The sequence below is a fragment of the Choloepus didactylus genome, chromosome Y (assembly GCF_015220235.1).
Source record: "Choloepus didactylus isolate mChoDid1 chromosome Y, mChoDid1.pri, whole genome shotgun sequence".
NCBI classification, from domain to species: domain Eukaryota; kingdom Metazoa; phylum Chordata; class Mammalia; order Pilosa; family Megalonychidae; genus Choloepus; species Choloepus didactylus.
In genome coordinates, this window is record NC_051335.1 from 46822903 (window position 1) to 46838717 (window position 15815).

Below are 15815 nucleotides of genomic sequence, written 5' to 3' on the forward strand. Positions count from 1 at the left end.
GCCGTGGATATGGCCCGAGGCTCCAGCCAAGATGTGGTCGTTGTTGATGAAGTGAAGGCAGGTGGGATCCTGAATATCATAGGACCTGTGACGGATTTTCCTGGATGCAAGAAGACCACACAGGGCCCAACCAAGTTTCAGGACAACGCACATCTGTGGGCCTTTCTTCTGTTGGCCAAGGTGTAATGGATCCAGAGTGTTGCTTGAAGCGAGGTGATACCCGTGGCAGTCGTTGGATGTTTTGGAGTCTTGCAAGGGTGGCTCCTCCTTGTGCTAGGAGGCCTCTGTGCAGGGATCAGAACTGAAGCAAAAGTGTCACAAATACCTTGTTCAAACGGAGACTCTAGATTGCAGGTCTGCGTGCAAGGGTCCTCTCTAATCCCTGTTAAGAGTTCAGGCACATTGAAGGACCTGCTTGATGATGGGCATCATCCTAGGCGGAAGCTTCTGCTTGTCATAAGAGACGGTGTGGGCCAAGATGACAGAGTGAGCGAGCAGTGGGGGACACAACACTTCCTTGTCCGGTTGGTCCTCTACTCATTTTGTTGTTTGCCGTTGGCCTCAGGAGCACACTGTAAGTCTACGGGTAGAGGTGCAGTCAGAACTGCCACCCGAGGTGCTGGTCTGTGGTTTGGAGGAATGTCTCTTGCAGTACAGCTTGGGGAAAGTGTTTGCAAATTCAAAGGATGGAGCCTTTGGGCTGCGTTGAGTGGCAGCACCGAGCAGAAGAAGTGCTTTGCCTCTGGAGCAGCATACTCTCTCCATGGGGGTGTCCTTTCTTGCTTGCTAGCATCACCAAATTGGGAAAGACCAAAGTGGCCCTCCAGTGCTGGGTGCTATGATGGGCTTTTCTTCAACCCTTGGGAAGGCTTCTCACCCTACCTTTTGGGGAGATCTGAGTCCTTGGCAAATGGTGGTTCCAGGTTGGGAGTAAGAAAATTGAAAAATTCTGGAACTGTTGAAATTCCGTGAGGCCCATCCTCTGTGAGGCCCAGGGTATGTGTGCAGGGATCCATGTCCAGTGCTCTCTTCCTGTTTCTGTGGGGGCTCCTCCAGTCTGGGCATCCATCCCATGGAGCAAAATAGGCGACCTTGCCAACCCAAAGGTCAGGAAGGGCCAAGACATCTAAGCTCACTTTGAGTTTCCAGCCTTCCCAAACCAAACACGTGGGGACTCACAGGTGCCCTCATTCCACTTTGTCACTTCCTTTACAATCTGTTTTGGGTGAGGTATCTTGAGATTTACATGGCTGCCCCACTGGTCAAGGCAACGACCCCATGGGTAGCAGAAAACATCCCGTGACTATGAGAGACTGGCCCGATGCTGGGGAGCCTTGTCCTGCCTTTTCAGAGGACCCACACCCTTCACTCCCTGTGTCATTTCCTTCCCCTCTGACTCCTTGAGGCCTCACAATCTAGCTGACCTTTCAGGAATCTCAGCATGCCCCAGTGACAGTGGTCCTCATGGGTTCGTTCGTGTGGACGAGGTGGGGCTCTTGTGTGGGTCTGTGGGGGTGGGGTAACTGCTCTTTGGGTGAGGGTTGTCCAGGCCTCTGGACGCATTTATGCATCCAGACTCCTTTCTGTACCCTAGGATACCACCCACATGCCGTGCCTGGGAGAGAGGTTCACCTACTAGGAGCCTTGTTGGGGTGCCATCTGCTTGCAGGGAATGAGGCCAAGCAGACACCCAAAGGTGTAGGTCTTGTGTGTTGTGGGGGGTGGTCTGGGGAACTGAAGATGGGAACTCAGGCTCTTGACTGGTGGGGAAGCTGGGGAGCCACTTGGTTTTATAGAGGTTGGACACTGGTTGCCCTTTTTTCGTTTCCAAAGGGCGGAGGGAGACATCCAAGGAGGAGGCAGTATTTCATATCTCGTGCAATACTGCCATCTAGCTGGTGATGTTTCAAAATCCCTGTACCTTGCTGGGGAGGCCATGAAATGGAGTTAAGTCAGGGTCCCAGGCAGGACACAGGACTGAGGCCTGCACGGTGTCGGTCTCCTGTGAAACCTAGGAGATATACTGGCCATAGTCCTCCTTCTGTCGCAAAACCTCCAGGGCCGGACAATGGGAGAACGCAAGGACAGCCAGCTGTCCAGGCTGGTAGGACACAGAAAGCCAATGCTCAGGGTCTGGTGGCTGCCATGTTGGGCTGGGACTTGCTGAAGCAGCTTCCAAGGAGCCAGGACAAAGTCCTCTGGCCCAATATACTGCTGAAGATTCCCTTACAAGGACAGGGTGGCTTAGCTAAGGGAGATCCTGGGCCCCACAACAGAGGACGTCCCCTGAACCCACAGTGGAAAGCCTGGGCCGTGTAGGAGGCAGGACCTTCACGTTTCACTATCCAGCTTAGGGAGACAGGGTGGCCATCCTGGCCCAGAGGGAAAGGCCCTCACCAGAAGGAGCCAGTGGGGAAGGGCCTGATACCTGGGCCTAAGAAATGGCACATGCAAAGCAACCTTGGGCGGATGGAACCCTTCCTGCAAAGGCCTGTTCTCGGTGTTCCAGGTGTCAATGTCAAGTGGGGCAGATGCCCCTGATCTGGGACACCAGGGCCTGGAGGGCAATGGGTAGTTATGCCCTCTCATTGTTCCAGGTCACCTCTGTCTCTCCAGGTCTCCAGACCACACCTGATATAACTTTGGTAATCTGTGAGGGATTCTGGAGAGCCTCCCAGTGGGCATGTGGCTTGAAACAGTTCTGCAGGCTTGCCTCCTTATCTGGATGTCCTCCCCTGAAGCCCTGCCCTTGAACCACAGCTGGAAGAGACCCTCTCTTCCTGAAAACCCAGCAGCCAAGTGACATTGCAGATGTGTTTCCAAGAGGGGAGCATGGCTAATACAGATGGAGGCTGAAGGCTGGGAGGATGATGTCACTGTTGCCCTGAAGACACGTGAAACACAGACCTGGCTCCAGGGATTGCAGAGGATGCTGTAGATATGGATGGAGGCTCTGGCCAGGGTATGTGTATTGTCAGTGAGGTGAAGGCAGGTGGGCTCCAGAATACTGTGGGCCCTGTGACTCAGACTTTCCTGAATGCAAGGAATACCACATGAGGCCCAACCAAGTTTCAGAACATTGCATCTCCATGGGCCTTCCTTGTCTCATCCAGAAGCAAAGGATCAGGATGGTCTCTTAACATGAGGCAATGCCCTTGGCTACTCCTTGAGTGTTTCGGCCTCCTGGGTGAGCAGATCCTACTTGTGCTAAGAGGATACGAAGGCCTCTGTGCAGAGATTGGAGCAGACGCAAATGTGTTGTGAGTACTTGGCCAAATGGAGATTCTAATTTGCAGGTCTGCATGAAGGGACCCTCTCGAATCCTGGATCTGAGTGCAGGAAACCTTGAAGGACCAGCTCGACATGGAGGGTGTGGACCTAGGTGATACCTTCCGCATGTCAGGAGATGGATGGCTTGGATCAAAGTGACAAAGAAGCAGCCCTGGACTCTTGCCCCTTTCTTTGCTGGTCGGCTCATGGCTCTTTCCTTCCTTTCCTGTGGGCCTCAGAAGTATACCCGAGTCTAGGAGGACAGGTAGTGTCAGACCATCTGAAACCTTAGACATATGTCTGTGATTTGGAGGACAAGTATCTTGCAGATGGTTCGGGGAAACCAACGGTGAAATTCCAAGGACGGGGCCATTGGGATGCACTGACTGGTACCTCTGAGGTGGCAGAGAAGTGCTGTCCCACTGGAGCACTGGACCCTCACCATGGGGGTGTCTTCTGCCTCCCTTGGTAGCATTGCTAAATCGGGAAAGACCGAAGGAGGTCCCAGCGGTGGCTGGAGGGATGGCTTGTTTTTCGACTGTTGGACAGGCTTTTCACCCTGCTCTCAGAAGAGATCTGAGTGCTTTGGAAATACTGGTGCCATGATGGGCAGTGGAAAAATAAAAAATGTCCTCATGTTGAATTTCCATGAATCCAAGGGATATGTGTGCAGGGATCCATGTCCAGTGCTTTCTGCCTGTGTCCATGGGGAACTCTGCTTAAGAGACCTTCCCCTTGTGCCTGTGCAAGCACTCCCTTCCTGTTGGGCCTAGGTGTATACCCAGAGAATAGAGCAGCAGGACTTCCATCAACCTGTTACTTGCCTCACCCTCTAGGCTGGAGAACAAGGGGAGGGGCCTGTTGTGCTTTTGTCTTTGCGTGTCTCCACAGGGATTCAGGAACCATTTTCAAAAACACACCCAAAACACACTTCGGTCCTGAGTTTGGAGAGATCCACTGTGCTGTGGTCAGACCTAAGAAGACCAAGTGAAGGGAAGCAGATTTTGGTTGATGGTTCCAAATATGGTTCACCTGGGACCCGTGGCAGGTTAGGGGCACAGCATCATTCTGTTGGTTCCTCCAAGGATGCCTTCTTGGTGTCAGATCCATTGTCCGTGGGTCTGGTTTCCTCTGTCTACCAATTCTTGTGTTTGCTTTCAATCCCTTTCTGGCCATATGCTAAGGGTGGGCAGTTGCAGTCCTGAATGCCATGGAACTGTTCTTTCCCTACTCTCCTGGGACTTGCGGAAAGGAAAGCAAAGGTCAAAGAAGGCTAAGACATCTAAGGTCGCATTGGGTTTCCAAACTTGCCAACCAAAATGTAGGGACTCACAGGTACACTCATGCCACTTTGTGTCATCCTTTCCAAGTTCAATGGGGCCAAGGGTCTGGAGATTGATATTAGACAAGTGGCAAGATGGGGCATGAACCAGATGGCCACCAGCTGTCCCACTGGTCGAGGCATCAATACCATGGGTGGCAGAAAAGGCAGTGCAACCCTGAGTGCCACGCCTGGTGCTCAATTCCTTATCCTGCCCTTTCACAGACACCTCACCCTTTGCTCTCTGTGTGTGTTGGCTGCCCCTCTTTGTGTGGCTCCTTGAGACCTCACAGTCAAACTGACCTTTCAAGGACCTGTCAGCATGCCTCAGTGACCCTGGTCCCAAGGCATTGGGGGCGGGTTTTTGGAGGTGGGCTTCGGGTGTGTGGGTTTATGGGTGATGCTCTTTTGGGAGGCTGGTAGAGTGCCCAGGCCCACTTGTGCATCCAGAGTCCTTGCTGGGCTACAGGATCCAAGCCACCTGCAGTGCCAGGGAGAAAGGCAAGGATTGGTTGAGGGCCAGAAGATATGGACCTTGCTGGAGCACCATCCTGTTTGCTGGAGAGAAGGCTGAACACCCAGTGGGTGTAGGCTGTGTGTGTGTGTGTGTGTGTGTGTGTATGTGTGTGTGTGGTGTGTGCGCACGCACCGCTGGGGAGGAGGCTGAACACCCATGGGTGTAGGCTGTGTGGTGCGTGTGTGTGGTGTGTGTGTGGTGTGTGTGTGTGTGTGTGTGTGTGTTGAAAGATAGCCAGCTGAGAAGCCCCTAGGCTGTATTGGGGTTGGACACTGGTTGCCGTTTTTTCATTTTCAAAGGGTGGAGGGAGAGGCCCAGTGATAAGGGAGTTTTTCATATCTGGTTCAACACTGCCATCAGCGGGTGTTGTTTAACAATCCCAGTACCTTGCTGGAGAGGCCATGGAATGCAGTCAACTCAGGGTCCAGGGCAGGACACATGACTGAGGCCTGCACAGGCTCGATCTCCCATGAACATAGGAGATAAGTTGGCCTTAGGCTTCCTCTAGTTGCAGAATCTCCAGAGAAGGGCAGTGGGTGAAGGCAAGGACTGCCAGCTGCCCAGGCCAGTGAGACACAGGAAGCCAATGCTCAGGGCCTTTGTGGCCGCCATGTTGGGGCAGGATTTGCTGAAAGCCCACAGCAAAGGGCTCTGGGGGTATTTTTCAGCCCCACCTTATCCTAGGAGGATAAGGTGGCTCAGCTAAGGGAGGCTCAGGTCCCTGGGAGCCTCTCTGGGCCACCGTGAGCCCCAGCAGAGACCCTCCCCTGCACAGGGCTGTGGAAAGCAGCCCTGGGCCATGTCGGAGGTGGCCCCTTCATGATTCCTTGTCAAGCTCAGGGAGAATTGGCACTGCCACAGCAGATGCCAGGAAGGCCTGAGGAATTGGGACAGAGTTGCCAGCCAAGTAAGTGGGAAGCAGCCCTCATCTGGAGGAGGCAATGGGGAAGGACACAAAGCCTGGGATGAAGAAATGGAACTTCTAGGCCCATCCCAGGAGGTCAGGTGCATTCATTCAAAGGCCTGTCCTCAGTGCTCCAGGACCCAACCCCAAGTGTGGTAGGGGACAGGGCAGCTTAATTGGTAGACATGTAGGTCCTCAGTCACCATCTGCAAGATGACTTCAAGGCCTGGAGGACAATGGGAAGGAATGTCCTTTCCTTCTTTAAGTTCATCTCTGCCTCTCCAGGTCTCAAGCCCACACTGGATACAGCCTTGGTCATCCATGAGGGGTTCTGGAGAGCCTCCTGAAGGGCACTTGGGTTTGAGATGTTTCTGCGTGACCACTCTCCTTGTCTGGTTAACACCACTCACTTCTGCATGCTAGTTAAAGCACACACAAACACAGCCATTCTCACACAGACACACAAACACATGCTCAGCCGGAGCTCCAGACCCAACAAGTATGTCTGCCCTGACCAGGAAGTAGGTTTACCATCATGGAGTCCCAGGCATTTCTTGTGCACCTTTTGACAACCTTTTGTCACTGCCACTGGGGGCTGAACCTCTGGGATCCTCTTCCTCTCCATTGGTCCAACCTGCCTCACCATGTTCTTCTGCTCAGCTCTGTGCTGTGTCTTTGATCCTGGGTTGAGGGGGATGTCTCAAAGTCCAAGTCTCCACCTGTTTCATTCACAGCACAGGTGGAGGAGGCCAAGGCAGTGGGGGTGGGGGACTAGAACCCACCCTGTTATAGATGGTTTGAAAAGTTGAGTATAGTGGGAGGAACCTGTGGTCATGACTTCCTCTGGGGAGCCATGATCAAAGCTTTTAATTCCCATGATCTCAGTTCCCACCACCGAGGTTCCCACCACCGAAGGCTGTTGGTGCCCTGTCTTCTGGAAAACAGAGCAGCTGTGCGACATTGCAAATGCCTTACCAAATAGGAGGACCTGGCTATTATGGGTGCAGCCAGAGTATTAGGAGGATGGTGTTTCTGACACCCCTCGAGTTAGTGGCAGACAGACCTGGCTCCAGGGATTGCAGAGGATGCTGTGGATATGACTTGAGGTTCCACCCAAGTTATGGTCATTCTTGGTGACATGAAGGCAGGTGGAGTCCTGAATACCATAGGACCTGTGACAGATTTTCCTAGATGTGAGAAGACCACACAAGGCCCAACCAAGTTTTAGGACATCACACATACATGGGCCTTTCTTGTGGCAGACAAGGAGTAATGCATCAAGAGCATTTCTTTTTTTTTTTTTTTTTTTTTTTTTGAGTAAGAGCATTTATTGAAGTGAGGTGATGCCCGTGGAAGTCCTAGGGTGTTTTGGAGTCTTGGGTGGGTGGCTCCTCCTTGTGCTAGGAGGCCTCTGTGCAGGGATAGGAACTGAAGGAAAAGTGTCATGAATATCTTGGCCAAACAGAGACTCTAGATTGCAGGTCTGTGTGCATGGCTCCTGTGCTGGTTTGAATGTATTATGTCCCCCAGAAAAAGCCATATTCTTTGATGCAATCTTGTGGGGCAGACATAATAGTGGGGATTAAGTTGGAATGTTTGGATTAGGTTGTTTGCATGGAGATGCGCCCCACCCAACTGTAGATGATAACTGATGGGATATTTCCGTGGAGGCGTGGCCCCACCCATTCAAGGTGGGCCTTGATCACTGGAGCCATGTAAATGTGCTGACTCAGGGAGATGGAACTCAGTGCAGCTGTGAGTGATGTTTTGAAGAGGAACAAGCTTGCTAGAGAGGAACATCCTGGGAGAAAGGCATTTTGAAACCAGAACTTTGGAAGCAGACGCCAGCCACATGCCTTCCCAGCTAACAGAGGTTTTCCGGATGCCATCGGACATCCTCCAGTGAAGGTACCCGATTACTGATGTGTTACCTTGGACACTTTATGGTCTTAAGACTGTAAACTGTGTGGCCAAATAACCCCCCCTTTTATAAAAGCCAATCCATCTCTGTGTTTTGCATTCTGTAGCATTAGCAAACTAGAACAGCTCCTCTCTGATCCCTGTTAAGAGTTCAGGCGCAACGAAGGACCTGCTTGACACAATGAGCATTCATCTTAGGCAGAAGCTTCTGCTTGTCTGAAGGGACGGTGTAGGCCAAGGTGACAGAGAGAGTGGTGGGGGACACAGCGCTTCCTTGCCAGTTGGTCCTTTACTCATTTCTTCCTTTCCTGTGGGCCGCAGGAGCACACTGGGAGTCTAGGGGTACAGGTCAAGTCAGACCTTCTAAACCCGGGATGTGGGTCTGTGGTTTGGAGGAAAGTCTCTTGCAGTATGTCTTGGGAAAACCAATTGCAAAATTCAAAGGACTGGGTCTTTGGGCTCTGTTGACTGGCAGCACCAAGCAGAAGAAGTGATTTCCCACCCGAGCAGTGTACTCTCACTATGGCGGTGTCCTTCTTCTTGGTTGGTAGCATTACCAAATCGGGAAAGACCAAAGTGGCCCTCCAGGGGTGGCTGGTAGAATGGGTTTTTCTTCACCTGTTTGACAGGCTTCTTACCCTACCTTTGGAGCAGATCTGAGTCCTTGGCAAATGCTGGTCCCAGGTTGGGGAGTGAAAAATCGAAGAACTTCCTAAACTGTTGAAATTCCATAATGCCCATTCTCTTTGAGTCCCAGGGGTATGTGGACAGGGATCCGGGTCCAGTGCTCTCTGCCTGTTTCTGCGGGGGCTCCTCTGATCACAGCGTGCATTCCATGTAGCAAAAAAGTCAGGCAACCTTTCCAACCCAAATGTCTGGAAAAACAAAGACATCTAAGCTCACTTTGGGTTTCAGCCTTGCCAAACCAAGCATGTGGGATTCACAGGTGCTGTCACTACACTTTGTGACTTCCTTTACAAGATGTATTGGGTGAGGTATACTGAGATTTACATGGCTGCCCCATTGGTCAAGGTAACAATCTCATGGGTAGCAGAAAAAATCCTGTGACTATGAGAGCCTGGCCCAATGCTTGGGAGCCTTGCCCTGCCTTTTCAGAAGACCTGCACCCTTCACTGTGGCATTTGCATCCCCTCTGTGTCTGGCTCCTTGAAACCTCACAATCAAGCTGACCTTTTGGGAAGCTGTCAGCATGCCCCAATGAGAGTGTTCTTCCTGGGTTGGGGGACATGGGTGCAGGGGGGCTCATGTGTGGATGTGTGGGGGCGGGCAAAGTGGTCTTTGTGTGAGGGTTGTAGAGGTTGTCTGGACACATTTCTCCATCCAGGCTCCTTTCTGTGCCTTAGGATCCAGCCGACCTGCAGCGCCAGGAGAGTGGTCTACATAGTAGGGGCCTTGCTGGGGCAACATCATGCTTGTTGGGAAGGAGGCAAAATAGACACCCACGGGTGTAGGTCCCCTGTGTATGCGGGGGCCAGGATGAGGAACCGAAGATGGGCACTAGCTTGACCAGCTGGCTATTGAAACATGCCCAAGCTGAGGAGCCCCTTGGCTGTAGTGAGGTTGGACAGGGGTAACCATTCTTTCATTTTCAAAGGGCAGAGGGAGATGCTCATTGATAAGGGAGGTTAGCAAATCTGGTGCAATATTGCCATCAAGTGGATGTTGTTTTAACAATCCCTGTACCTTCCTTGGGAGGCCATGGAATGCAGACAAGTCAGGGTCCCAGGCAGGACACACGACTGAGGCCTGCATGGTGTTGATCTCCCATGAAACCTAGGAGATATAGGCCTCCTTCTGTTGCAGAAGCTCCAGAGATGGCCAGTGGGAGAAGGCAAGGACAGCCAGCTATCCAGGCCGATGGGACACAGGAAGCCAATGCTCAGGGTCTGGTGGCTGCCATGTTGGGGCGGGACTTGTTGAAGCAGCTTCCAAGGAGCCAGGGCAAAGTGCTCTGGCCCTGTTTACTGCCACACATTCCTTCAGAAGGACAAGGTGGCTTAGCTAAAGGAAACCCTGGGCCCGACAACAGTAGACATCCTCTGAACCTGCAGTTGAAAGCCCAGGGCTGTGTAGGAGGTGGGACCTTCATGTTTCACTGTCCAGCTTAGGGAGAAGTAGCCTTGGGGCCAGATGACAGGGTGGCCATCCTGGCCCAGAGGGAGAGGCCCTCACCAGAAAGAGCCAGTGGGGAAGGGCCCGATGCCTGGGCCTAAGAAATGGCACATGCAAAGCCACCTTGGGCAGATGGAACCCTTCTTGCAAAGACCCCTGTTCTCGGTGTTCAAGGTGTCCATGTCAGCTGGGGCAGATGTCACTGATCTGGGTCACCATCCACAAAATGATGCTAGGACTTGTAGGGCAATGGGAAATTATGCCCTCTCTTTCTTCCAGGTCACCTCTGTCTCTCCAGGTCTCCAGCCTCACCTCATCTGGAGAGCCTTCCAATGGGCATGTGGATTGAAACACATCTACAGGCCTGCCTCCTTGTCTGTGTGTCCTCCCCACAAGCCCTGTCCTTGAATCACAGCTGGTAGAGACCCTCTCTTCCTGAAAACACAGAAGCCAAGTGACATTGCAAAGGTTTTCCCAAGAGGGGAGCATGGCTAATACAGATGGAGGCCAAGGGCTGGGACGATGACATTGCTGTTGCCTTGAAGACATGTGGGACACAGACCTGGCTCCAGGGATTGCAGAGGATGCTGTAGATATGGACAGAGGCTCCAGCCAAGGTATGGATTTTGTCGGTGAGGTGAAGGCAGGTGAGCTTCAGAATACCATGGGCCCTGTGAGTCAGACTTTCCTGAATGCAAGGAATACCAAACGAGGCCCAACCAAGTTTCAGAACATTGCCTCTCCATGGGCCTTCCTTGTCTCAGTCCAGGAGCAAAGGATTGGCATGGTCTCTTAATATTAGGTGATGCCCTTGGCTACTCCTTGAGTGTTTCAGCATCTTGGGTGGGTGGCTCCTACTTGTGCTAGGAGGATATGAAGACCTCTGTGCAGAGATTGGAATAGAGGTAAAGGTGTCATGAGTACTTGGCCAAATAGAGATTCTAATTTGCAGGTCTGCATGAAGGGGCCCTCTCTAATCCTGGGTCTGAGTGCAGGAACCCTCGAAGGACCAGCTTGATGTGAACGGTGTTGACCTAGATGAAACTTTCTGCATATCAGAAGAAACCGATGGCTTGGGTCAAGGTGACAAAGAAGTAGTGGTGGACCCTTGCCCCTTTTTTTTGCCAATAAGTCCATGGCTCTTTCCTCCTTTCCATGGGCCTCAGAAGTATACCCGAGTCTAGGAGGACAGGTAGTGTCAGACCGTCTGAAACCCCTAAACCTATATCTGTGATTTGGAGGACAAATATCATGCAGGATGGCTTGGGAAAACCAGTGGCAAAATCCAAGGGATGGGGACATTGGGATGCACTCACTGGTACTGCCGAGGTCACAGAGAAGTGCTGTCCCACCAGAGCATTGGACTCTCACCATGAGGGTGTCTTCTGCCTCCCTCAGTAGCATCACCAAATGGGAAAGACCGAAGGATGCTCCAGCAGTGGCTGGAGGTATGGATTGTTCTTCAACTGTTGGACAGAGTTTGCACCCTGCTCTCAGAGGAGATCTGAGTCCTTTGGAAATACTGGTCCATGATGGGCAGTGAAGAGAGAAAAAAAATTTCCTTAAGTGTTGAATTTCCATGAGGACCATTGTCCATGAATCCAAGGGATATGTTCACAGGGGATCCATGTCCAGGACACTCTGCCTGTGTCTGCAGGGACTTTGGCATAAGAGACCTTCCTCTCATGCCTATGGCAAGCACTCTTTCCCATTGGGCCTAGGTGTATACCCAGAGAATAGAGGCAGCAGGACTCCATCAACCTGTGACTCTCCCTCACCCTCTAGGCTGGAGAACCAGTGGCGGGGCCTGTTGTGCATTTGCCTCTGCATGTCTCCATAGGGATTCAGGAACCGTTTTCAATAATGCACCAAAAAGCACTTCCACCTGACTTTGGAGAGATCCACTGTGCTGTGGTCAGACCTAAGAAGACCGAGTGAAGGGAAGCAGGTTTTGGTTGATGGTTTCCCAATGCAGTGCACCTGGAAGCCCATGGCACTTGGAGGCAGTGTTGTTCCACTGGTTCCTCCAAGGACTCCTTATTGGTGTCAGATCTGTTGTCCTGAGTCTGGTTTCCTCTGTCTACCAATTCTTGCATTTGTTTTCCCTCCCTTTATGGCCATATGCTAATGGTGGGCAGTTGCAATCCTGGAATACCATGGAACCATTCTTTTTATACTCTCCTGGAACTTGCAGAAAGGAAAGCAAAAGTCAAAGAAGGCTAAGGTGCCTAAGGTCACATTGCATTCCAAGCTTGCCAACCCAAAACACGTAGGGACTCACAGGTACACTTTTTGTGTTCCTTTCCAAGTTCAATGGAGCCAAGTATCTGGAGATTGATACCAGACAAGTGGCAAGATGGGGCATGAACAGGATGGCCACCAGCTGTCCTGCTGGTCGAGGCATCCATACTATGGCTGCAGACAAGGCAGTGTGACATGAGTACCAAGCCTGGTGTGCAAGTTCTTTATCCTGCCCTTTCACAGACACCTCACTCTTCACTCCCTGTGTGTTGGCTGCCCCTCTTTGTGTGGCTCCTTGAGACCTCACAGTCAAGCTGGCCTTTCAAGGAGCTGTCAGCATGCCTCAGTTACTCTGGTCCCAAGGTGTTGGTGGGTGGGTTTTTAGGGGTAATCTCGTGTCTGTGGGGCTATGGGTGATGCTCTTTGGGGAGGCTGGTAGAGTGTCCAGGCCCCAATTGTGCATCCAGACTCCTTGCTGTGCTACAGGACCCAAGGCACCTGCAGTGCCAGGGAGAAAGGCAAGGATTGGTTGAGGGCCTGAGTCTATGGCCTTGCTGGGGCACCATCCCGCTTGGTGGGAAGTAATCTGAACAGACACCAATGGGTGTAGGTCCTCTGCGTGTGTGTCGCTGTGGAATTGAAGATGGGCATGCAGCCTATTGAAAGGTGGCCAAGCCAAGGAGCACCTTAGCTGTAGTGTGGTTGGACACTGATAGCCGTTTTTTTGTTTTCAAAGGGTGGAGGGAGAGGCCCAGTGAGCCATGAGTTTTTCATATCTGGTTTCAACACTGCATCAAGCGGATGTTGTTTAAAAATCCCTGTACTTTCCTGGGGTGGCCATGGAATGCAATCAAGTCAGTGTCCCGGGTGGGACACAGGACTGAGGCTTGCACGGTGCCTCTCTGTGATACCTAGGAGATATGTTGGACATACACTTCCTTCTGTCACAGAAGCTCCAGAATTGGGCAATGGTAGAATGCAAGGACAGCCAAGCTGTCCAGGCCGGTGGAACACAGGAAGCCAATGTTCAGGTTCTGGTGGCCGCCATGTTGGGGCGGAACTTGCTGAAGCAGCTTCCAAGGAAACAAAGCAAAGTGTTCTGGCACTGTATACTGCTGAACATTCCCTTAGAAGGACAGGGTGGCTTAGCTAAGGGAGACTGTGGGCCCCACAACAGAAGACATCCCCTGAACCCTCAATGGAAAGCCGGGGGGCCTTGTGGGAGGGGTGACCTTCACGTTTCACTGTCCAGCTTAGAGAAAAGTAACCATGGGGCCAGCAGGGTACCAGGTGGGCCAGACAACAGGGTGGCCATTGTTTCCCCTGAAGGGAAAGGCCCTCACCAGAAGGAGCTAGTGAGGAAGAGCCTGACACATAGGCCCATGAAATGGCACATGGAAAGCCACCTTGGGCCATTGGAACCCTTGGTGCAAAGACTTGTTCTCAGTGTTCCCTGAGTCCATGCAATTGGGGCAGACATCACTGATCTGGGCCACCATCCACAAAATGATGCCAGGACCTGGAGGGCAATGGGAAGGTATGCTCTCTCCTTCCAAGTCACCTCTGTCTCTCCAGGTGTCCAGCCCACACCTGATATAGCTTTGGTAATCTCTGGCAGGTTCTGGAGAGCCTTATGGGCACATGGCTTGATACACTTCCACAGGCCTCTCTCCTTGCCTTGGTGACTCCCCAAACCCTGCCCTTGAATTGTTGCCAGCAGAGACCCTCTCTTCCTGAAAACAGGAGCCCCATGACATTGAAGAATGTCTTCCCAAGAGGGGGGCATAGATAATGCAGATGGAGGCCAAGGGCTTGGTGGATGATGTCACTGTTGCCCTCAAGTCATGTGGGACACAGATCTGGCAAGAGGGATTGTAGAGGATGCTGTGGATATGGCCTGAGGCTCTGGCCAGGGTATGGATATCATCGGTGATGTGAAGGCAGGTAGGCTGCAGAACACCATGTTCCCTGTGGGTCAGACTTTACTGGATGCAAGGAAGACCAAACGAGGCCCAGCCAAGGTTCAGAACATTGCATCTCCATTGGCCTTCCTTGTCTCAGTCCAGGAGTAAAGGTTTGGGAGAGTCTCTCAACATGAGGCGATGCCCTTGGCTACTCCTTGGGTGTTTTTGGCATCTTATGTGGGTGGCTCCTACTTTTGCTAGGGGGATATGAAGGTTTCTGTGCAGAGATTGGGGACTGAGGCAAAATGTCATGAATACCTTGGCAAAATGGAAACTCTAGTTTGCAAGTCTGCATGAAGAGGTCCTCTCTAATCCCAGATCTGAGTGTAGGAACCTTCAAAGGACCAGCTCAACATGGAAGGTGTTGACCTAGGCAAAACCTTCAACGTGTCTGAAGAGACAGTGTAGGTCAAGGTGACAAAGAAGCAGCAGTGGACCCTTGCCCCTTTCTTTGCTGGTTGGTCCCTGGCCCCCTGGACCTTTCTTTCCTTCCCATGGGCCTCAGAAGCATACCCGAGTCTAGAGGGACAGGTAGTGTCAGACCATCTGAAACCCTAGAAATGTCTGTGGTCTGGATGACATATATCTTGCAGGATGGCTTGGGAAAACCAATGGTGAATTCAAAGGATGGGGCCATTGGGGTGCATTGACTGACACCACTGAGGTTGCAGGGAAGTGCTGTCCACCCAAGCATTAGACTCTCGCCATGGGGGTGTCATCTGCCTCCCTTGTTTGCATCACCAAATCGGTAAATACAAAAGGATATTCCAGCGGTGGCTGGTGGGATGGCTTGTTCTTCAGATGTCGAACTGGATTTTCGTCCTTCTCTCGGAGCAAGGTCTGTGTCCTTTGGAATGCTGGTCCCATGATGGTGAGTGAAAAAAGTAAAAAATTTCCTATAATATTTAATTTCCATGAGGACCATCCTCCAGGAGTCCAAGGGGTATGTGTGCAGGGATCCATGTCCAGCCTTCTCTGCCTGTGTCTGCGGGGACTTCAGTGAAATAAGACATTTCCCTGGTGCCTATGCAAGCACACCCTTCCCTTGGGCCTAGTTCTACACCCTGAGGACAGAGAAGCAGGACGTCCATCAACCTGTGACTTGCCTGTCCCTCATAGGCTAGAGAACAGAGGAGAGACCTGTTGTGTATTTGTCTCTGCATGTCTCAGTAAGGATTCAGAACCAATTTCATAATGCACCACCACCTCACTTCGGTCCTTAGTTTGTTGAGATCCACTGTGCTGTGGTCAGACCTAAGAAGACAGAGGAAAGGAAAGCAGGTTTTGGTTGATGGTTCCCAGTACAGAGCACCTGGGGCCTGAGGTGGGTTGGGGGCACTGCGTCGTTCCATGGTGTGCCGGTTTGAATGTATTGTGTCCCCCAAATGTCATTATCTTTGTAGTTTTGTGGGGCAGAAGTTTTTGGTGCTGGTTGGATTTGCTTGGAATGTGCCCCACCACCAGCTGTGGAGAGATGATTCTGATGAGACGTTCCCATGGAGGTGTGGCCCCGCCATTCAGGGTGGGCCTTGATCAGTGGAGCTA